This window comes from Mauremys reevesii, linkage group 1, assembly GCF_016161935.1.
Source record: "Mauremys reevesii isolate NIE-2019 linkage group 1, ASM1616193v1, whole genome shotgun sequence".
Taxonomy (NCBI): domain Eukaryota; kingdom Metazoa; phylum Chordata; order Testudines; family Geoemydidae; genus Mauremys; species Mauremys reevesii.
In genome coordinates, this window is record NC_052623.1 from 164,894,636 (window position 1) to 164,919,309 (window position 24,674).

At 40.8% G+C, this 24,674-nt stretch overlaps 1 protein-coding gene across 2 annotated transcripts in view; it reads left to right on the forward strand.

The window, feature by feature from the left end:
• HLCS (holocarboxylase synthetase) overlaps positions 1-24,674 on the forward strand; it is a 218,594-nt gene that overhangs the window by 26,686 nt on the left and 167,234 nt on the right. The gene's annotated exons all lie outside the window — the stretch shown is intronic.

The window sequence follows — 24,674 nt, forward strand, 5'->3', positions numbered from 1 at the left end:
CTAAACTGTTCAAAAATAGGCAAAGGTGAATGATCTTAACTAAGTCTTATGCAACTTAAGTAAATATTTAAATTCAGTTACTTTAGAGGACATTCAAGGAGCTGTCTTGAGTCAGTCAAATTAATGTATATTAAGAATCTTAATATTTAAATTAAATCTATTTCTCTTTTTACTAAGATTAATTTATTTCCTCTCCAAGAATAATAGTTTAAACCACTTTGCTGCTTAATGGGAGAAGCTGTTATGGTCTTAAATTACAATTAGCATTTCAATATCTCATTAAAATCATTATAAGAAAAAAATAAATTTGATTCCTTGGCAGTGTTCTGGTAAACTTTCTCTGGTTCTTTGAGATATCATTATGTTGCAGAAGCACTGTTGTGTTGGAAGGTGACTGCTTCTTGATGCTGTATGTTAACTGCTTCTTTGTCATACTGCTGACATTTGCTTGCTTGAAAGAGATGGCACGAGTAAGACCGAAGTGCCATTGAGGTTAAGAAACAGAAGCAGAGTGTGCTGCTTGCTTAATTCAGAGAGATGTATAGTCTTCACGTTTTACAGTTTTGCTGGAGGTGCAAGGCACACCCCTTTTAGGGCTCATCTGGATTTAAATATTCACTGCTGTCACCTTTTCATTGGCTTAAGACCCTCATGGAATGGTTCAGGTGGCATCTTCAGCGCATGAATATGAAATTTGTTTGTTATGGAACAGGGTAGTAACTGTATATTGTTTTTATGGAGGGAATTCAAATATCCTTTGTTTTCACTCTTTCTTGTGTTTAGTCCTTTAGTTTTATTAGGGTTTAATAGGAGTTAAATTCTGTTTTAAATAAGTCAAACATCCTTACTTTTACATGTCTTTTAGCTTTAAAATAGCCTTTCTAAACTAAGATGATTCTTAAGAAGAGTCTTCAATTTAAATAGTCCTCAAAGAATGCATTGGCTCTTCTTACAGATTCTTGGAATAGTGGTTCTTGTGTGTGTTTGAGTTTAACTAGAAAGGTGCTTTAACACTGTCAGATAACTAATTCCCCAATTAGCATAAACATTCTGTACTTAAATGACTTTTTATCCTGATAATATTAAATGACTGTTATATTTGTAAAAATATAACAAATATTTTACTAGTTATATGGCAGTGGCATCAGGCAGTTGTTATGAGGCTTACTTTTAAATACAAATCATTTGCAAATAAACATCTCAAAGGTGCTTGTACCATTTTTAAGCATTTAAGGAATAAACAGAGGACTTCTACAAAATATTTCCCAACTTTACATATTTTCCTTAAACCTATATGAAGGCCTTAGGGTGTTCATAAAATTTTTGATAAAACTATTCCTAGACTATTTTGTTAGAATTTAAAACTGAAGTTTTTCTTTATGAAGAGAGAAAAGGGTGTGAAGGGGGTGAGGGCAGAGATGAGTCTCCTGGCTCAGCCTTTTATGGCCTTGGCAAACGAGGTGCTATATATTGCTTACCTTGAGATCCTGGAAAAAAAATATCTTCACATTCATTCACAAGGGAGAGACTCTTTGAGCTGACACTCCTCTTGGGTGTTTTGCCTTTTAATCACACAATTACCAAGATTTCAGTCGACAGCCGTTTCACCTGTAGTTCACAATTAAAAACTATAAATGAAAAAAATAAATCATGACTAAGACTTAAATGTTTTTCTAACATTATATAAAATAAAGTGTATAGAATATTACAACCAAGTAGACTTTAAAAACTGCGATTGGACCTGGTGGTGATAACATGTACGGGACAGAAGGAGGTAGTCACTTTGAAGCATTTCATGTTTGTCATTTATTAGGAAAGCAGAAATTTCCTAAGTTTCTTTAATTACCCTGAATACTTAAGTTAATAAAACAAATGATTACAAACTAATATGTAAGCCGCTATTGTCCAACAGCCATGTATACAAAATTACTTAGAAATATTTTTTCAAATTTAATAAAAGTCCAGGTGAATTTATAGCAATCTAACAAATTAAAATAATTGTATTAGCTATCCTCAATATTGAGGTTTACCCCTTATATAGCAAGTAATAAAAATGTCTAAATGACTACTGCTCTTTTATGGTTCTTTAGCTGCTAAACACACTTGAGATTTACATTGGAGAAACTGTGGGACTCGAATCTTTTAAGAGGAATTTGGCTTATTGCTGCTGGAACATTTTAGCCCTTTGTTAATAAGACATGCATTGTGCTTCATTTGTATCCTTACACAGTATCGAAATGCTCTACAGAGCAAAACTGTGCTAAGCTATAGTAAGAAAAGGTTTTAAAGAGATTTAAAAGGCATAATTAACTTTATTTCTACTGGAGATAGAGAATTCTGCATAAACGGAGCAACGCAAATGAAAGAGCAACCCCAAATTATGGAGAGCTGATTGGGAAGTGAGGAGGTCAATACTGAAGGACCATAGTGTATGGGGAAGGCAATATGAGGAGTATGTAGTCAGAAAAGTGAGGAGGAGATCTTATAAAAAATGCCATCAGGATTATCAATTTGTGTTAGATAGGCTAGGGAAACCAGTGAAGGTGCTGCAGGTTGATATACTTTGTGCAGGGAGAGAACAATCTGCCTATTGCCCTGGCCCCCTAAAATTTAGAGCATTGTTATGCATAGGCCTGATTGTGAAGAATGTGTCAAGTAATAATTTTATTATAGACAGCTTTACAAAAACATTGAAACGTGACACCACAAGATGAAATGGCTAAAAAGTAAAATGAACAAAGTTTAAACTAGTAAGAGTCCCTGTTTCACAGGCAGACAAAACTATAACTTAACATTCTGTTCATTTGCCCAATATTAATTGTAATTTAATATCTAAAATGTCCCAGGAGGAGAACTGTATGAAGAGGATCAAGTTGATAGAATTTTCTCTAATATCGTTTCCCCAATCTCTCTATCTTTCTCCATTCACACCCAGCTTTCAGACTGTACTATTTAAGAATCCAACAGTGATGCTAATTAATTTTTGCCAATGGTTGCCAGCTAGTGGCATATTTTACATTTGCAGTTCCATTAAATAGATTCTTGTGAAACATATTGGACAGTTACATGATTTAAACAAAGTTTACAAAAAGCAAGTGGGAAATGAAGGGTCACTTGAGGATTATTGGTTTTGCTGTGATATTAGGTTTCATAATGCTATAATCTTTGCATGTGCAACATCATTCTTAATGTTTTTAATATACATTTTCAAGCTGATAATTTAGCACATATCTAGAATAGTATCTGAAAGGAACTTGCAAGTATTGAATAAAACTTACATTTAAGATGCAATTAATCATCTAAGTATTAGAATAAATTAAGAATACATAATCACTTAAGAGCTTTCTGACAGGGTATTCATTTCTCTAGGTGTATTTTGGCTTTTACTTACATAGAACCTTTCATTTGAGGTATTCAAATCCTTTAAAATAATTTCTGATTAAGATTCAGCACTTTGGAGTACATATATGTAATCTGAAGAATAGTTAAGTGACTAGTTTAAAGTCACACACTGAGTCCATGGAACGAGAAATGTAGGAGTCCTGACTCCCAGGCATTTGCAGCATTGCCAACCTCAAGCATTTAAGTCATGAGCCAGGCCCCAAAATATTCATGAGTTGTAGTTTGTCGTCGATATTTAAAAAAACTGGCTACTCTTAGTTTTCTTTCTGCTGTTTGAGGTTTTAGGGTTCATATTTTCAAACTTTATTCTGTACCCATGAGGATGAAAAACTTATGTTCTTTTAAAGTAAGCTGAGATTCTTTGAGAAGTTTCCCTATAGGTGCTCCATTTCAGGTACGCATGCGCCGCTTATGCCTTTGATGGGAGATTTTTGGTAGGAGTGCCTGTTCGGCCTATGCATGTGCCCTACACGTACTCATGGCCGGTAATGAGAATTACTCCCAAGGGTATTCTGTGCCAAAAAAAAAGAGAAATACTGCGCACAATATTTTAAAATTCTTCAAATTTTATTTGTCAGATAAATGTGGAGGCTCCAGCATGGCATTGGGGCGCACAGGCCACTGGCTGCACAGAGGTGGGAGATCACTGTGCAGCTCTCCCCCTTCCCCCTTTGCCCCCGGGATACGGATTCAGTGGTGAGGCTGTACTCAACCCTGACACAGCGCAAGGACCAGGCCTACCCCAGAAACACCCCAGTGCCCTGCCTCTGTGTGCCAGGTGCACCAGGTGTTCGCAGGCAGGCTCAGCAAGGCAGGATCCAAGTGTGAAGGGGCTTAGTGCGAGGGGATCCAGGTGTGGGTTGAGAGGGTTTTGTGTGGTGCAGTCTGGGTTTGGGTGGCTCAGTGGGGGGATCCAGGGGCTTGTTGGGGAGTTCTGGGTGCAACAGTAATGGGACTCTGCAGGGGAGTCCAGGTGAGGGTGGTTGGGGCTCAGTGGGACGGGGTCTGGGTATGTGGAGGGATAGAGCTCAGTGGTGGGGCCTGGGTATGGGGGTCTGAGTGGGGAGTCGAGATGCTGGGGGAGTGGTGGTCAGTGGGGTGGAGGTCCAGGTGCAGCTGGTTGGGCCTTGGTAAGATGGGGATCCGGGTGCAGGTGGCTCATCGGGGTAGTCTAGGTGCAGGGGGACTGTGGGGCTTGTCAGAGGGGTTCTGGGTGCGGGGTGTGGGTGAGTGAGGTTCGTCAGGGGTGTGTCTCGGTGTGAGGGAGTCTGGATGCACGGAGGTTGAGTGGATCGGAGAGCAGCTTCCTGTACAGTGACCACTCCCCCTGCAGCTGAGGAGCAATGGGGTGCAGGAAGCATGAGGTATGTGTGTGGGGGGTGGGGTGGGAAAAGTTTTCAAACTTTCCTACAGCCAGGGGAGACATCTGGGGGTGGGTCTGACACAGCCCTGGAAGTCGTGCCGGGGAAGAGGAAGTCACAGCCTCCCCAGCCAGCCAGGACTGGCAGCTGAGTCTGGTGCAGGGTCGGAGCCACCAGCTGGGTCTTCCCCAGTCCTGCCCACTGCCCCACGGTGATTTACCTCTCTGCCACCTGCCCTGGGCACCTGAAACATACTGCTGGGAAGGGTCACCTGATTGCTCTTATCACTTCTCTTTGCTTCCATGTCAGAAAGTAATTTTTCTGTGGGGAAGCAAAGAAATCTGTGGGGGATATCAATTCTCCACTTGCGCAGTGGCACGCAATTCCCCACAGGAATAGAGAATATACAAGGCTGCATGGGCAAACCGCCCTTGGTTCTTTCTCAGTCACCTTAAGCCTGAGATGTAGCATTGTGTGTCAGCTTTACTGTGCTCAGTTAGGTGGTAGGAAGACAACAGAAAAATATTTTGTGTGACAACAGATGGTGCTCCTGTCGTGGTCGGAAAACAGAAAGGATTTGTAAAGTTACTTGAAGATCAAATTGGCCGCCCGACAGTCAAATTTCACTGTATCATCCATCAAGAAAACCTGTGTGCTAAAATTTCTAATTCAGAGCTTAATAATGTGATGAATACAGTGATGCAAATTTCCTTGTTGCTTGATCTGCTTTGACTCTGACAGTTTCAAGCACTGCTAGAAGAGATGGACAGTGCTTATAACACCATTCCACTTCACAACAACAGTTGGTGGCTAAGTCGTGGCAAGGTTTTGGTGTGCTTTGTAAACTGTTTTGATGCAATCAAGGCCTTTTTGTCGGAAAAAGGACAAAACTACCCCGAACTGTATGATGACAAATGGCTGTGAAAGCTCATGTTTCTAACTGACATCACTGCTCACCTAAATGAACTCAACCTCTGTCTCAAGGGTGCAGGGCAAATGGTTCTGGATCTTTATGAAACCTGGAAAGCATTTGTTGTAAAACTAGCAGTTTTTTCTTGGGATATTCAAACTTATACTTTCTGGTACTTCCAACACATAAAAGCGCTATGGACACGGTGCACTGTCAGTGTCGATGAGATTGGAATGTACATGCAAGAACTGGAATCAGAATTTTCTGACAGATTTCAAGATTTCCAGTAATTTGGCCCAATGCTTTCTTTTCTAAAAGACTAAAAAACTTTCTGAAAAGTTCAACGAAAGTGACTTGAATTTGTATTTCAGTGGATGGATGTTGAAGATTTCAAAATGCAGCTCATTCAGTTAAAAAGCTCAGAATTGTGGGCATCAAAGTTTGTAGATCTGCGGAGTGCACTTGAAGCTACCGAGAGAGCTCATGGGGCCTCTATTCTGACCTGCTGGATGCCCCTGCCAGTGAAATTTAGCTGTTTGAAGAAAATTATGTTTGCAGTGCTTTCAGCATTTGGATCCACATACCTCCTGTGAACAGGTATTTTCACATGTGACATCTGTCCCCTGTCCCTCTTGGAGCCGATTAACAACTGATCTCTCAGAAGCCTGTGTGCAGCTTAAAGTATCCAAATACGTGCCAGACATTGGAAAACTCAGCAAGGAAAAGCAAGGGCAAGGATCACAGTAAACTGATAAAATCTGCATTTTAATTTAATTTTAAATGAAGCTTCTTAAACAATTTAGAAACTTTATTTACTTTACATACAACAATAGTTTAGTTATATAATATAGACTTACAGAGAGAGACTATCTAAACATGTTTAAATGTGTTACTGGCATGCGAAACCTTAAATTACAATGAATAAATGAAGACTTGGCACACCACTTCTGAAAGATTGCCGACCCTTGATCTAAACTAAATAAAATAAAAATAAATTTAACACTTTTATTGACTATTTTCCAGAGGAGGAACAGGAACAATTTAAGGCCATCATAAATGAAGGTCAGCTTTTGGCCACAGAAGCAGTTCCATTTCAGCACAGGGGAAAGGGTTCTAGTCCAGATACTTTCTGGTCCCCCATAGAACGAGGGATGGAGGCCAGTGTTAGATCTCAGGTATCTAACAACTACGTGAGATTCAGAATAATGACCCTTGCAGCTATAATTCCTTCTCTAGATTCCGGAGATTTGGTTTGTGACTCTTGATCTTCAGGACTTGTATTTCCATGATGTGATTCAGCTCTCTCACAAGAGGTTTCTTCAATTTACAGTTAACGACAGCCACTTCCAATATCAAGTGCTCCCTTTCGGCCTCTCTTCTGCCTCAGTAGTACACCTCTACCTCGATATAACGCTGTCCTTGGGAGCCAAAAAATCTTACCGCGTTATAGGTGAAACTGTGTTATATTGAACTTGCTTTGATCCACCGGAGTGCGCAGCCCCACCCCCCTGGAGCACTGCTTTACCGCATTATATCCAAATTCATGTTATATCGGGTGGCGTTATTTTGAGGTAGCGGTGTATTCTCAAAGGTCATGGCAGTCATAATCTCTCATCTACATCATCTAGGCATAATTGTCTTCCCTTATCTCGATGATTAGTTATTTGGGTCAATTATGTCAGGATGTCATAGCAACAGTATCTAAAAACATAAAAATGCCCATACTGGGTCAGACCAATGGTCTCTCTAGCCCAGCATTCTGTCTTCTGACAGTGGCCATTGCCAGGTGCTTCAGAGGGAATAAACAGAACAGGCCAGTTACAGAGTGACTGTCTTCAGTCCCAGCTTCCGGCATTCGGAGATTTAAGGATACCCGGAGCATGGGGATTTGTCCTTGGCCATCTTGGCTAATGCCATTAATAGATCTGTCCTCCATGAACTTATCCAATTCATTTTTTAATCCAGTTATACTTTTGGCCTTCACAGCCTCTCCGGCAACAAGTTCCAATAGTTGACTGTGGATTGTGTGAAGAAGTACTTCCTTTTTGTTTGTTTTAAACCTGCTGACCTGTTTCATCAGGTGATCCCTTTTTTTGTATTATGTGAAGGGGTGAATAATACTTTCTTGTTCACTTTCTCCACACCATTCATGATTTTATAGACCTCTATCATATCACCCCTTAGTCATCTCTTTTCTAAGATGAATACATTATTAATCTCTCGTCATATGGAAGCTGTTCCATACCATTATTTTGTTGCCCTTCTCTATACTTTTTCCAGTTTTCATCTATCTTTTATTGAGATGGGACAACCAGAGTTGCATGCAGTATTCAAGGTGTGGTGTACCATGGATTTATATAGAGGCATTGATATTTTCTGGCTTATCTATCCCTTGCCTTATGGTTCCTAACATTCTCTTAGCTTTTTTGACTTCTGCTGCACGTTGAGCAGAGGTGAATAGTTCTCTGAAAACGATAAGATCTTTCTTGAGTGATAACAGCTAATATAGACCCCATCATTTTGCATGTATAATTGGGATTATGTTTTCCAATGTGCATTATTTTGCATTTGTCAACAGTGAATTTCATCTGCCATTTTGTTGCTCCATCACCAGTTTTTGTGAGATCCTTTTGTAACTCTTTGTAGTCTGCTTTGGACTTCACTGCCTTGAGTTATTTTGTATTGTCTGCAAACTTTGCCAAGTCATTGTTTATTCCTTTTTCCAGATAATTTGTGAATATGTTGAACAGCACTGGTTCCAGTACAGATTCTTGGGGAACCCCACTGTTTACCTCTCTCCATTGTGGAAATCTGACCATTTATTCCTAACCTTTGTTTCTTATCTTTTAATCAGTTACTGATCCCTGAGTACAAATGACAAGGTCTTTGTTTCATACTTTAGGCCTCCGGATCAATCTTGCAAAGTCTGTCTTGATCAGGGTCGGCTTCAGCTTTTATGCCGCCCCAAGTGGTGAAGAAAAAAAAAGATAAAGCCGCGATCGGCGGCACTTCGGCGGCAGCTCTACCGCACAGCTTCATTCTTCAGCGGCCGGTCCTTCCCTCCGAGAGGGACCGAGGGACCTACTGCCGAAGACCTGGACGTGCCACCCCTTTCCATTGGCTGCCCCAAGCACCTGCTTCCTGTGCTGTTGCCTGGAGCCAGCCCTGGTCTTGATCATAGTTTGATGGCTAGATTTTATAGATGCAGTGACAGCCAGGGCTTACCTACCTTTGGACAGGTTTATGAATCTATAGAATCTTATTGCAAAGATTCAGTTAAGCCCTCAGATTTCAGCAAGGAATTGTATTCTGCTCTTGGGCCATATGGTGGCATGCATCTTCTGACCCAGCATGGCAGATTACATTTCCAGCGTTTCTAGGGATAGCTCAGGGTACTGTGCATACTAAACAAGCACAGTGTCGACAAACAAGTCTCTCTTCCCTGTGGGGTTCTGGACTTGGTCGAAGAACCCCTCCAAACTCTGTGCAAGAGTTCTCTTCTTTCAAGCTCCTCTGGCCATTATCTCTTCAGACATATCCATCTTGATATGGGGCATGCATCTCTCTGCTCACACCATCTAGAGCAAATGGTCTTCTGATTTTCTCTCTGGCATAGAGACTTCCTGCTCAACAGGAGCGCAACAGGTGATGATAAATAGTAGAAAGCAGTCCACACATCACACTTACCTACAGAAGCGGCGGATATATCACCTCTGGTGTACCCATCAAGAAGTTTCTCTTGTCTGCTCTTCTCTTTCTGCTGTTGCAGACTACCTGCTAGAATTAAAAAGACCTGGTCTTTGGTCAGTGTTCATTTGGCGGCTATAACAACCTGTCATTTACTGATAAAAAGGTTTTTCGGTTTTTGCTCACCCCACTAGGTTGAGATTTCTGAGCCATCTGATGAATCTTTTTCTACAAATTATAGAACCCACTTCAATGTGGGATTTGAATCTTGTCCTTAATTATCTTATAAAACACTCTTTTGATCTACTAGCCACATGTTCATTGATTCACTTAGTGATGAAAATAGCTTTCTTGGCCACCATCTCTTCTACCTGAAGGGTTAGAGAACTGGGGGTTTTAATGGCGGACCTCCAATTTACAATGTTCTTCTGGGAAATAGCCTCCTTATGACCAAATACTAAATTTTTACCTAATGTGCCTTCTGAGTTTCATGTTAACTAGACCATTCATCTCCCAGTTTTTTTCCCCCCAAATGACATCACGCTCAGCAGGAAGCTGCTTTCTGTAGCCTGAATGTTATACAGGTGTTAGCCTCCTATTTGGACAGAAGTAAACCATTCAGAAAGTCACCAAGGCTGTTTGTGGATCTGTCTGCAATTGAAATAGTCTTCACCCAGTGGCTTTCAAGATGGATCTCTGGTTGTATCATTTCATATTATGACTCTGCCACCATTCAACCCCCTTGTAGAGTGTTAGCCCATTCTACAAGGTAGCAGTCTACTTCTGTGGCATTACTTAGGAGTGTTCCAGTAGTTGAAATTTGCAAAGTGGCAACCTGGACTTCAATACATACTTTTTCCAAGCACTATGCCTTTGTGCATGCCTTTAGATCAGAGACTGCCGTGGGCAGTGCAATTAGTATTAGATTCTGATCCAAATTTCCCTCCTCCCTGTGGGGTTACTGCTTGGGAGTTACCTGAAGTTGAGCACCTATAGGGACACTATTTGAAGAAGGAGAGGCTATCCTATGGGAATTCCACTCTCTTGCTTTCTGTTTTAGAGTTTCCTCTGTGAGACTTTGCAGTAGAGAAGGAACTGAAGGCTGTTTGGCTCCATAGACATATATATCTTTGCTCTGGGGCACGCGGATGTGTGGAGCACATGGGGGTCGAACAGACATTGCTACAAAAAAATCTGTGATCAGGTGCGTATACGTCCCTTGCACCTTTGAAGTGGAGCATCCTTAGGGGGACATGTCTCGAAGAACTCCAGTTATTGCACAAAGCGAGTAACCTATCTTTCTCACTTAAATGCATCACTGGGGCTTCAAGAAAAACACAAAATATCACAAGTATTGGCACTTTCCTTCTGAAAATCAGGACACATTAAAAGAGCCCAAGTTGGGCACACAGAATTGCTAGTCACTTCAGCAAACCTTGGCATGTGCGGTAGTTGAGTCTTGCTAACAACAGAGGACCTGTTAGTTTTTATACAAATCACTAGACTTAAATTTGGAGTTTGGTTAGATGTTCAGGCTTCCATAGCTATAATCAAATTGGAGGGATTAGTTTTAAATGTGTTATGCACAGGGGAAACAGAAAAGCTACTTTTTTTTTTTTTTGAATGGATGAAGAAACCAATGAGATGTACACTTGTACACAATTCAAGTAAGCTACATAGTTTGAATGGAGCACCCTTCCTCTGAACTGAGACTTGGAAAGACAGTTCATGCATTTACTGCCTTTTGCATATGCAAAAACTGAATTGATTCAGCATGTGAGGGAAATTATATTAGGAGAAATCTGTGTATACCTATGAAGTTGCTACAAGTTGCCTATGTCAATTAAAGCACTGCATGTAGAAGAGCAGTATAGAAAATGGGAAGATTTGGGAAAGAAATATTTAAATATTAAAAGTGGTGACATTGAAACTTGCACAATTTAAATTTCATCACTCCAAGAAAATACACTAGGCATATGATGACCAAGTTTAAGAAAAAATGTTAAGTGATGAGGTCAATATATTACGACGTGGAATTGTTTGTTGGTGCAGATACTCTAGATTTATGCACTGATATTCTTCCAAAACAAAGCAAGAGGATTCAGCTGTCCCGTATTCAAGTTGGAGATCAGATGAATTGGAGGCTCTCCTAAATGAACAATAAATTTTATATTGTACTCTATTGTTAAGAGTAATAATTTTACTTTCTGAAAATTACCGGTAGATCAAATTATTCACAAGACTGGGGGCAACATTCTTTGGTCATTTGTTTGTGGGCAGCTAAGATTCAGAGTTAAGTGTCTGACAAGAAAACATGGTGGTTGTATTTTTCATGTTGTCTTGTTCTGTCAGGTAAAGGAAAATGAGCTACTTTTGCTGCTGTGATTGTCTAGAAGCATTTGTTTATTCTACTTCTGTTTTAGACTAATGTGCCCCAGCGATTGCTAGTTTTATTCTTGTTCTTAGTCTGTGTGTTGCATTTGGCCTTATGTTTTAGCGTTGTCCTTGTTTTCATACAAATTAAAATGCCGCTGCCACTACTAGTCCAAGACTGCGAGATGACATCTCCCTTCTAAAATGTATTTCAAATTTACATAAAAGTTCTAATACCTAAATATTATGGATAATGTCAATCTGGTCATATGGACTAGAGCTAACATAATCCTCCACTAGTGCTGCCAGCTGTTGAGTGATCACTGTAACTGTGTCCACAAATGCATTTTATCCCTTCTCTCTCTTTTTCTCAGTAAAGAATAAGGTTATGGGGACTACAGGAGAATAGCAGCACTAGGGCCACTTGCTCCTCACAAATTAGACTCCTTATTAAGTTGTGAAGTGTGCTTTGCTTCATACACATAGATGCATGGGCATGGGCTATTTTAAATTAAGTTCATTTTGGACAACCCATATTCTACCATTGCCTTGCTGTAGAACAGTGAAAGCAATATTTGAAGCAAGAACAATATATTATGAAAGGCAGATTACTTGATAGCTAAAAGTTAAATGTGTGTGTGCCCACTGTTATTGACTTGGTTTTAAATGTCATTTTAGAGATGGCCATTAAAACCTTTTCCTTCAAAAATGTATAAAATGAAATGGAAAATTGTCAGTTTTAATGTTGCTACAATGAGCAAATTCTTTGTCACTAGGCAGCTGTGTGGGATCAAAGCACTGAAATAATGTGAATGGTGGTTGCTATAGCTGTTGAATCTGGCACCCACATGTTCAGTTTCAGCTTCATGTATGTAGATTTTTTTGGGGGCAAGTTTGCCTCTAAAGACACAGAAATGGCTAACCCATTCATATTTGCCATGTAAAAGATATTTCAGCTATAAAGACTAGGATTGTCTTTCATTGCTGTGAATTCCAGCATAACATTTTCTAGCTTATGCAAAGCCTTACAACAAGAATATTCTCCTTGAAAAGATTAGAGAGAGTTCAGTCACAATGGTGATTTAAGTCCATCTTGAAATACAATATGTCCACAACTAAACTTCTTAAAAATGCTCCCTAACTCAGGCGCCCTCAGCCCGAGTCAGGTTTTGCAATATGTTCCAAATGGGTGACAGCCAAATGACAATATTTAATCATAGCTTACAGTAACGCAATATACATGATGGATTCTCCCATTCTCTGTAGTACAATCTAAATTCAGGCTATCCAGTTTTGTCTTGAGTTTTTCTGCCTTGAGCCTCACCTCAAATATTTTTGTTCTTCTGATGCTATCAGCTGTCTCAGATTCTAAGTCTTTTTTGCCAGCCAAAGTAACATAAGGCTTCCCATCCTAAGCAAATCTAAATTCTGTAGGATGGGAAACATATGCTCAGCAGGCATTGTAATAAACCTAGCTTTCGGTATACATTTTTGAGACAATAGCCTCTATAAAGTCTTTTTACCTCATACATAATAATATTGCTTATAGAACATGAGATTAAGGCTTCTTCTGATCTGCAAGTTGTGGAGTATTTAAAAAAAATCTCTAAAACTAAAATATTTAGTGAGTACTAGCTGTGCTAAAGAAGGTTGCAAATTTATCTCCTCATTGCATTTTACAAAACAATCTGGTAATAGTAGAGTAATAAGAATGGCCAGGCTGGGTCAGACCAATGGACCATCTAGCTCAGTATCCTGTCTTCTGGCACTGGCCAGTGCCAGATGCTTCAAAAGGGATTGAACAGAATAGGGCAGTCATCAAAAATGAGTTTACTGTGGATTTATACAGAGGCATTATGATATTTTCTGGCTCATTATCTATCACTTGCCTTATGGTTCCTAACATTGTTAGGTTTTTTAACTGTGGCTGCACATTGAGTAGATGTTTTCAGAGAACTATCCACAGTGACTCCAAGTCCTCTTTCTTGAGTGGTAACAGCTAATTTAGAGCCGATCATTTTGTATGTATAGTTGGTATTATGTTTATGTTTACTACTTTGCATTTATCAACCTTGAATTTCATCTGCCATTTTGTTAACCAGTCATCCAGTTTTGTGAGATCTCTTTGTAACTCTTTGCAGTCAGATTTAGACTTAACTATCATGCACAATTTTGTATCATCTGCAAACTTTTCAACCTCCCTATTTACCCCTTTTTCAGATCATGCATTTCACATGAACAGCAGAGTAATACATGCAAGGAGTAGATTCTAATGGTCTTGAACACACTTACAAGGGACTTTCCTTATCAAAATGTGCAAAAAGTTTAATGATAACTATGCAAAACATTTAGTCTTTCTGACATGACACCAATGGATATTTAGCTTTCTGTGAAGTCTTGACAGTTCATTTTAAGTCTTAATTTCTTCATACATTATACTTGCCTCTTGCCATGTGCTTTATGACTACTTGGTATAAGACCTTTAGTATTCTCCTCCTAATTCGTGATGGTATTTTTCCAAAAATACCCCCAAACACAAGTGTGTTGTTTAATGTTGTCCAAGCACTTTTCCAAACATTTAAAAAGTCTGTGGATGTATAATCACAACACATTTATATAACCATAATCTAAGTAGAGGTTTACTACTCTTCTCCAATCACCCCCAAAGTGTCATATGTAGGCAAGAAGAGGAAAGTATACCTCAGTCTCTTCTTCCCTCTTCTCCTCCCCCTCCCAGCCAATATGACAAAAAGCAGCAGCCCTTTAGAAGTGCATGTTCCAGGAAGGGAACATGCTTTCTGGGTAAAGCTGCTCAGATTTTTTTTATTAAATTTTTTTTTCGGTGGAAAATGCTATTTCGGTCAAAACTGAAACTTTTCATAGGAAATGGTCAGTTTTGATGAATCCTTTGTCAGGAAGTTTCTCAGCGCTAGGATGGAATTTGTGTGTGTGGGTGGTGGGGTGGTGGTGGTGAGATTATATATAAAGTCATCTCAGACTAGCCAATAAACTGATGGTCAGGGCTTTCACTAGGCATGTGGGAGACTCAAGTTCACATCCCTGCTCTGCCTGACTTGGAGACCTGGGACTTGAAGCCAGGCTTCCCACAACCTAGGTGAGTTCCCTAGTCACTGGGACTCAATGAATATTGAATTATTTATAGAAAGTAGAACAACTCCAACAGGGGAGATAGTGGAAAAAGTAACAGTGACTTTATGGCTTGGTGGTTAGGGTGCTCACCTGAGATATAGGAGACCTGGGTTTAAGTCCCTTCTCTGGATCTCTTTCCTGGGTTTTTCCTCACAAAGAAAAAAGGTCTTGATTTCATCCCAAAGCAGAATGGGTACATTCTTAAAACCATTTTGTGGGATGGGAAAACCATTTTCCACCCAGTTCCATCTCTGGGTGGGATTCAGTAGTAGCAGACAGCCTGAGAGCTGTGATAAGAATGATGGATAAGGAACAGGCCAACAGGCTGTTTCAGGTAGGAGCTGCAGTAACAGCAGAATAAATCTTTAACAGAGCCTGGGGGAAAGAGCAGAGACTGGGCCTGACTCCCCCACCTTCCACTGCCTTTTTATGTCCTACTTACAACTCCTGTGGCACTTCCTCATCCATTGGGGGTGGTGAGTGGGTGGGTGGTGTGAGGAAAGCTTGGGCTGCAGTTGAAACCTTTGGATTAATTTCTTTTCTCTCCACCTACTTCAGTCCAGTAGGGTAACCTACCAATCTCTGACAGATTGTTGCAATGATTTACATTTTACCTGTTTTCTGAAATATAGACTTGGTTTCAAATGAACATGAACACGATAGCAGCAAATAGTCCTGTGGCACCTTATAGACTAACAGACGTATTGGAGCATGAGCTTTTGTGGGTGAATACCCACTTCGTCGGATGCATGTATTCACCCACGAAAGCTCATGCTCCAAAACATCTGTTAGTCTATAAGGTGCCATAGGAGTCTTTGCTGCTTTTACAGATCCAGACTAACACAGCTACCCCTCTGATACATGAACACGATAGTTTTTTATACTGATGTTTGAGGAAAAAGTTGGGCAATACCAATCTCCTACTTTTGTTACACCTGCTTTTCTTGTCTATTTCTTAGGCTTGGACGGGTCTTTGACTAGCAAATAAAACAGATGTTTAAATCCTTTCTCTTGATGGTCTGATTGCCCTTTGTAATTTGTACAGATTAATGGATTTAGTATGATTCTACTCAGAATGTATACATGTGACCAGAACAGCATCCTGCCAACCTTTTGGTTTCCTAGCGGCGTTATGCATTATGTTGCTTGATTTGTTGAATGAAAACTGTTTTAACCACTTCAAGAATGAACAGATATGGGTTGCTGAATGTAGGTGGCCTTCTTTAAAATAAATAAATAAATAAAAAATAATAGAACAGAACTGTGACCAAGTTTTTTGGGGGGGAGTGTTTTGAGTTCATCTTAAGACAGGAGTGGAAAATTTAGACAGGGCACCAAAAGTAGTTAAATTTAAAAGTTCTTAAAAACAAAAAAATACCCCAATCCAACCCCAAACCCATTATTGCTTTTTTAAGATATAAATGGTCAAACAATCATGCAGAATTCAAGGAGTCACGTATTCCAGCTACACTTTTTAAAGAGACCATAGAGGTAATATCACACCTAATTGCATTGGCAATCTAACAATTGTTTATAAGATGAAGGGTGAGGATACAAGCATAATGGGAAGCACTTAAGCACTAACTGTTTTTTCCTGCTGGGCCCATCTCTTCTAGTCTTGCAGTGAAGCGAAACATTTTACAGGACTCTTGATTTTCAGAGCGTGTCAGTGAACTGAATTATTGTAAACTTGATTGCCTGCATACAAGAGTGTAGGAGGATGCTTGTGGTTACAATTTATGTGTATGCTACCTGGTGTCAAAGTGCAAACTTCTGATCTACCAGCCTTGATGTCATTCTGGATACATTTTCATTTAAATTGCAGTTCTAGTACAACATGATTACAAAAACAGTATCATGAAGTTCCAGGTTTACTTTCTGACTTCCAGTAGAAATTTGCTGAGTTTACAAGCAGAGATGATTTTTCTAGTTGCCAGTGCTCCAGACTTAACTTTGGATCTGATAGCTGAACTGTACCTCTTTCTGGTTCCTATAGTATAAGAAGGCCAAATTCTGTTCAGTTATCTGTCCAAACACGTTGTGTTTCAGGTGTCTAGTTGGATCTGCTTTAATGACTAACCAAAACAATAGCTAACAATTAAAAAAAAAAATTAGTTTACGACATTGCAAATTCTGTTTGATAGTGAATTTCTCAAGGCAGAGACTGTGGGCATGTCTACGCTGCCTCACAGTTTGGACTGAGGGGGCATGCATAGCAACATGCATCAAAGTACTGCTCTATAACTCCCCTCTGTGGATATGAACCTAAAGGTCCTGAGTTTGCACTAATGTAGTCCTCTTCGTTCTACTGTAGTGTGAACTAGGGGCCTTTACGTTGTGCTGACAGTATCGACACAGGATTTACAGCGCAGCACTTTGATGTGTGCAACTTTTCACGACCCCTTAGTCCAAAAGGTGGGACAGTATAGACGTGCATTTAGCCTACTCTTGTTTGCGCAGTGTCCAGCACAGTGTGACCCCAATATTTATCAGAACCTTTGGGCACTGCTGAAGGCATCACATTAAAATAGCTAGAAATCTCTGTAATTTGGGAAAACTGGAGGCAGTTGTGACCTGTTTTAGATGTTTTAACTGAAGTTATTTTACCACAAGGTGTCACTTCTGAGCTGGATTTACAGAGTAGTTAGTAACAACGTTGTAAAATAAGGAGGGAGAATAAGATTCTTTCATGATGTATTGTGCATAGGCTTACACATGTTCACAGTGGCTGAAACATTTAATCATATTTGACTTTCTCCAATTATAAAACTAGTGAAATATCACAAGAATTCAGAGGGGGTGTAATATCAAAATACAGAGACACCTATAGGAGAGGCCATCTTTATTAAGCATCCTCCTGTCTTAAGAGTTTATCCCAAATGTGGAACTGGATTATACTCAAGAAGACAACTTTTATTAAACTATTTTTTGTTAGTCTATTTAGTGTGCAGTTGAGAGAGAGTTGTTATAATTAATAAGAGAATGGGGAAAAGCTCCTATGATCTATTTTTTTGTAGCTAGGAAAAAAAGCAAGTTCTCATTTCTTTTTAAATGGCAGTAATAAACTTTTTTGTTGTATATTAAACAAGTGAGAGAAGCTGCACCTTGAATTCATGTAGTATTAGACATTCATGGTTGTTTGTATGCCATGTGTTGGACAATACTTGTAAAAATATATAGAACATTTTGGAGACATGTTACTTTGGTATATGTTTGAATAATTTGGAAAAAGTAAGGAGATCTTATTGGAGCATATCTACATTATATGTAGCAATTTCCAAAAATGCTGTTCATGATACTGTAAGAATAAACAAGTTAATACATTTTATCCAAAGTTAGCCCCAAATAGTCTTATAGATTTATCTCTGATGTTAAATTGCTACATGTTGACACCTGACCAAAGTGAGACATACTATACTCTTATTGCATTTAAAGGCTTGCTCCAGGTAAGCATGTACAGTATACTGTTTCAGAGTCCTCATTCTCCTTTGGTAGCCCTGTTCTTTACACTTAATTTTAAATTGGAGGACAGAAAATATTAATATAATTCTGCTAGTAGCTCACACGGGTGTCTTAAAATAAGGAAATGTGAGTGTCAAGCTCAGGTTTCTATTAGTCCATCACATCCACAGTATATAACTACAGTTCAGAAAGTGAATGCTCTCTGCTCCTTAGCTTGGATCTCTGATAGTGTCCTCTGCTGTGAGTCATTATGTTGGGCTAAGTCTTCTTGCATTCAGCTTGTCTTTGTTGCAGTTGCAGTGGGGATCTGAATAATAAAAAAGAATCCACAGTTACAATTAATAATCTGATCTATACAGTCGGTGGTTCTGTGTCACATACATGCACATGATTCTAGTGTAATCTAAAGAGAGTAAGTAATAGAATCCAAAATAGTCAGTTTACAACATTCAGAAAGTCATAACTGAAAAATATCCTTTTGAGTCAGAGTTTTATGGTATTGCCCTAGAACATATGGGTGGCTTTAGATAGGTAGGCTCCCGGACTTGTGAAGAACTTTCTGGAGATCCATAGCAATTCGACAATGGTTGACATCACTGGTAAAGATCTGACAAAAATGGAATATTTCCAAACCTACTAAGCTTAAGATTCCCTGGCACTCAGTGTGACCTGTAGCTAATTTATGCCTGAAAAACCTGGAAAATGAGAACAGGGTTGGCATCATCTTGAGTCTTGTGAAATGCTATCATATTGCCATTGCTCAGAAATAAAGGTACAGTCCTGTCACAAGAAAGATCAGTATTTCAGTTCTTTAAATACACCTCTACATGAATTTGGCTATAACGCGGTAAAGCAGTGCTGCAGGGGGGTGGGGCTTCGCACTCCGGCAGATCAAAGCAAGTTTGATATAACGCGGTTTCACCTATAACACGGTAAGATTTTTTGGCTCCCGAGGACAGCGTTATATCGGGGTAGAGGTGTATATAAATTATTGCTTACATTTTGCCTCTTTAACTAAGATATTGTATAGAATGTAAACAAAACAAGATTATAAAATATATACCAAATTAAAATTAGAAAATCCAATTCTATTGTCCCTATACACTTGAAATATATTGCTCCCAAGGAGAGATGTACCTTAGGCGTTATCTTTATTTTAAACAAACATTTATGACAGTGTGTATTTGCTGATCACAATGAACGCACTTCTCTCTTTGATGACACCTACCAATTTTTTGATAATTGATTTTTCCATACCATAATGAGGAGTTGATTTGATTCTTTGAAGAAAAATATCAGGTTTTAGACTGTGGCAAGAATTTGTCTACCATTTTAATCTCTTTTTTAAAAAATTGAACCTATCTGGGAAAATTATGATCAAGGTTAATAAAAACCTCGCATAATTTAGGAAATATTAGCAATATTCTTTCATTTGTGTGTGTGTAGGTGTAGGTGGTGGTGGTGGAAGTTTAAATCTAAAGTTTTACACAGCATAATGCTTTATAGTAGTAGTTGCTAAGAAGAGATGGATAACTGTTTTGGATTCTATTGTATCAATCACTTGAAGGTTCATTTTAAGAAGTAATTTGAGCTCCCTACAAATTAAGAAAATCCTGACATTCCAGATGCACTGTGAATGGAATCTGGCATATGGTTGTCTGTTGGCATGGTGCAGATCTTATAATGAAGGGCTAACTAAATAGCAGCTGTTAGATTAAAGCAAATCTTGAAAAGCCTGGGTACAGTTTTTACAACTATGAATATCTGTAAGTGTCTTAGCTTTTTTTAGCTTTTGTTGTATTTGGTTTTCTTAACATAAATTGGAATACTCAGTTATCAGGTACTGAACTGAGGATAACTCTAACTGTGACAACATTATAAGAAAATTAACAAGGAAGTTAACACAATAGCATTGAATACTTGTTTTTTATTGTACAAGGCTTTGTCTTTGTGAAGCTTTCAGATCCATTTCCCACCATTGATCACTCCAGTTCATCTCTGATACTGGTAGCCTCTGTGAAATTGCTAAATTAGGTAAGGTACAGTGGACACAAACATTCTTATTACTATATTGCAGTGGTCCCCAACCTTTTTTGTCTGGCGGGCGCTGGATGACGAGCCACTGAGGACCGTGGCTTGCGGACGAGCATCCACTGAAATGCCGCTGAGAAGCGGCAACGTCAATAGATGTCGCTGCCGAAATGTCGCTGACAAGCAACGTCATCCAGAGGCATTGCTGCCAAAATGTCGCCGAAAATCAGTGGCATTTCGGCGGTGACGCCTCTGGATGACACTGCTTCTTGGCGGCATTTCGGTGGATGCTCATCCACCGGACAGTACGCGGGCACACATAGATGCCCTGGCGGGCACCATGGCACCTGTGGGCACTGCGTTGGGGACCACTGCTATATTGTATAGAACTGCTCTTTACAGGATTAAGTGACCTGGTACCTAATCCCAGTGACTGGCTTGAGCCCTGTCTATTCTAGCATTCCCACTTACTAACACTGAAGCTCCCCTCCCTCTGCACTCATTCAGTTTTGGCAGCTTTCTTGGTGTGGAAGCTTTGTAAGAATAGAAGACTGATGAATTCTGAAGCATGTGTAAAAAGGGATGGTGATGTGAGAATAAAAAGCTTCAGTGAAGCAACAGGATTGCAATTGATAAACATAAACTGAATAGACAATTGGACCATCTTAAGCACCCTCCATGAGATCAAACTGGATGGTGCTTGATTTGCAAGGAGGCCACATCCATTTGGAATTTTCTATGATGATGACTGGCATTGCCAACCCTGAGTATTCAAAAATCATGAGTCAAGCCTCCCAAAATCAGGAGTGCGTCAAAACCACATGAAACTTTTCTAAAATAATAAATTTGGTGTTATTTTTCTATGCCTTCTGGTATTTGAGCCTTTAGGATGCACCTGGGTTATGTTTTCAAGCTTTTCTAATGCTCAGGGTTGTGGAGAAAATTAATTTTTTTTAAAGGAAATCTGAGATCTCACTAGTTAAATCCAGGAGTCAGAGGTTTAAGAAACACATCAAATATTATGTAATAAAATGCATAAGTTGGCAAAATTGTATTACTGTAAGATACTTTGCTTTTTTGAGTTTCCGTTGAAAGGATTTTTCAGTGGTAGCAAGTATGTTTAATGAATCATACAGATATAATATTTGAAACGGATATTTCGGGGCATATGAGAGTTGGATGCTGTTGCCTCTGCTCTCACTCAACTCCTTTGATGTGTGGTTTGGCTACTGTTCTGGCTTTAACTATTGTGTTTAAGAGACCAGCAAGTAAATGAGTATAGAAATATCTAAGCATATTTCCTACAAAAAGACTAGGGGCAAATCTGAGGATTAGTAAATGCTGACCTGGGTTCATCCTACCCTATAATAAAGGGTCTACAGTGCTCATAGCACTTTGCAAACCCTTTGATCTGGGAGAGTTTGTGGTAGCTGGCAGCTTTGTAGCTTCCTGCCGCCTCTTACTCCTATGCAGTACCAGCATAAAACAGATCTACCAGTGAACTTTGGCTAAAGAAGACATGCTGCTGCAGTGGGGCCCTACCTGGGAGGAACAGGTATGTGGTTGAGAAAGGTATCCCATAACTACCTACAGCAGAGTTTCTTCCTCTGAAGCCTTTGGTAGTGGCCACTGTTGGTGACTGCTGCTCTGATCCATTGGGGTATTTCCTGTGTGAAGGGAAGAAAGGAGTGTATGCTATAGACGTGATGAAAGGGAAACTGGGAGATGAGCAAAACAGGAGGATATTTGCTGAAGGAGAGGGAGCAGGCAATCCCATGTAAGTGGGTTCTTTTGAAAAATTAATCCCCAAGCTCCCAATTTATAGATTGAGTCTCTGAGAGGACTAAATCCAGTGTGATGTATATCTGTTATTTTAAAAAGTGACATGAAATTTTTGGAATTCTGTGCAACTGTTTTTCCTTGAAAACTGAGAGAATGCTTTCAGTCAGGTAGGTGGTGCTGTCTGAGGTTTTAGCTCTAAAGATGACTTTTGATGTTGCAAGTCTATTGGGAAACTTGGAGCTTAATAGGTACAGAGTAAGTACCTATCTTTAAGAAAAGGGGGCAGGACAGTCTGGAGAAGTTTTTGAGAAAGAAAAGAGAATATACAAACTTTAATGACCAATTTTTAAGTTTGTAATTTTGAAATGAGGCCAGGTTTTGATGATGAGGTATTCCTTTTCCCAGAAAAAGTAAATGAATTTAAAGCACGAAGGGCTGAAGCAGAGAGGGTGGAGGAAGAACAAGGGCATTGGACATGTTGGATAATATGCAACTTGAATTATTCCTGCATTTAGAACTACATTGACTGCCAGAATTTAAGACTGGATGACAGGATGGATTACTCGATAACTGCCCTGTTCTGTTCATTCCCTCTGAAACATCTGTTAGACTATTATTGGAAAACAGGATACTGGGCTAGATGGACCGTAGGTTTGACCCAGTATGGCCATTCTTGTGCTCTTATGTACATTAACTGACTGTATTATTCATTCCTATCTATAACTCAGCATTGTGATAAATGAGCACTGTATTTTTCTCTATCTTTTTGTGGGAAAGGCAGACCCTTTTGTGGTACACTGAATATATGGATTGTTGGTTGTTTTTTTTTTTTTTTTTTCCTGTTTACAGCGGGGGTCGGTAACCTGCTACCTGCTGGGGTCCTGCTGTTTGGCAGCGGGCTGAGCTGGACCCCGGCAGGCAGCAGCGTGCCATTAAAAATGCTGCCCGACCCAGCCCGCTCTTCTCCTCCTCCCATCTACTGCTCTCTCTGGTGGGGGCAGGGGGCAGAAGCAAGCTTGGTCCTGCCGGCTGCTGCTGTACGGCAGGCTCTGCCGGCAGCCAAGCTTCCCCCTCCCTTGGCTCTTACCCCAGCGCGCTGTGTCGTACCTCGCCCCTCTCCCTCCCTGCCGCCGATGGCCCTTGTGAGGGAAAGGAGAAGAGCGGCCCCAGCGTCCTCACTGCTGAGACCGATAAGGAGGCGGGGAAGGGAGGCAGGAGCGGGGCCTTGGGGAAGGAGGGTAGGAGTAGGGTGTATCCCTCCAGCCCCCTGCTGTGAGCTGCTCACACCCCATGCTTTGTCTTCTGCACCCCCTCACATGCCCCCAGCCCTCTGCCCTGACCCTTGCACCCCAGCTCCCTGCATCCCCCTCACGACCCCATCTCTGACTCTTGCACCCTCCACACATACCCAGACCCCCCACACTCCCTGCCCTGACTCCTGTATTCCCCACACCCCCTGCCCTGACTCTTGCACCCCCCACATCCCCACCTCCCACCCTGAGCACCAAATGGGAGTTCCTGCACCCCCCCCCGCACATTCTCACCTGCACCCCTCGCACCAAATGGGAGCTGCCCAGGTAAGCGCTCCACACCCAAACCTCCTGCCCCAACCCTGAGCCCCCTCCCTCATTCTAGCTCCTGGCCAGACCCTGTACCCCAACCCCCAGCCCTGTGCTCAGTGCACCCCCACCCTCAGCTCAGTGCAGAGAGAGAGGAAGAGAATGGGCCAGAACCAGGGAGAAGGTAGGTACTCACTCTATGTGGGCAGGGCTGGGACCCCAGGCTGGCAGGGGGCTGAGCGGGACTGGCGGCTGGGACCTCAACTGGCAAGGGACCGGCAGCCAGAACCCCAGACTGGCAGCGGGCTGAGCAGGGCTGGCAGCCGGGAATCTGGCTGGCAGGAGCCAGCGGACGGAACCGCAGACCGGCAGCGGGCTGCGCAGCTCGGCCTGCTGCTGGTCTGGGGTGCCGCCCCGCTCAGCCTGCTGCCGGTCTGGGGTCCCAGCATAAGGGCCTCGCTGAGCCCGCTGCCAACCTGGGGTTCTGGCTGCAGGCCTCGCTCAACCCGCTGCCAGCCTAGGTGAATGGAACCCCAGGCTGGGAGTGGGCTGAGCAGGCCAGCGGCTTAAGATCAGCATTTTAATTTAATTTTAAATGAAGCTTCTTAAACATTTTGAAAACCTTGTTTACTTTACCTACAACAGTAGTTTAGTTATATTATATAGAGACCTATAGAGAGAAACCTAAAAAACGTTAAAATGTATTACCGGCACGCGAAACCTTAAATAATGTGAATAAATGAAGACTCGGCACACCACTTCTGAAAGGTTGCCGACCCCTGGTTTACAGTATTTGGAGGATGTTTTTGATCTCTTAATTGAATCTCTTACAATATATCTCGGTGCTTGGGAGTTTACCTTGTCTATTGTCTTGGATTTTTCAGGCTCTGAAACCCACCCCCAGGGGGAAGGTCTACACTGCTTTTTTTTTTTTTTTTTGTCTTGCAGCCTGCGCCC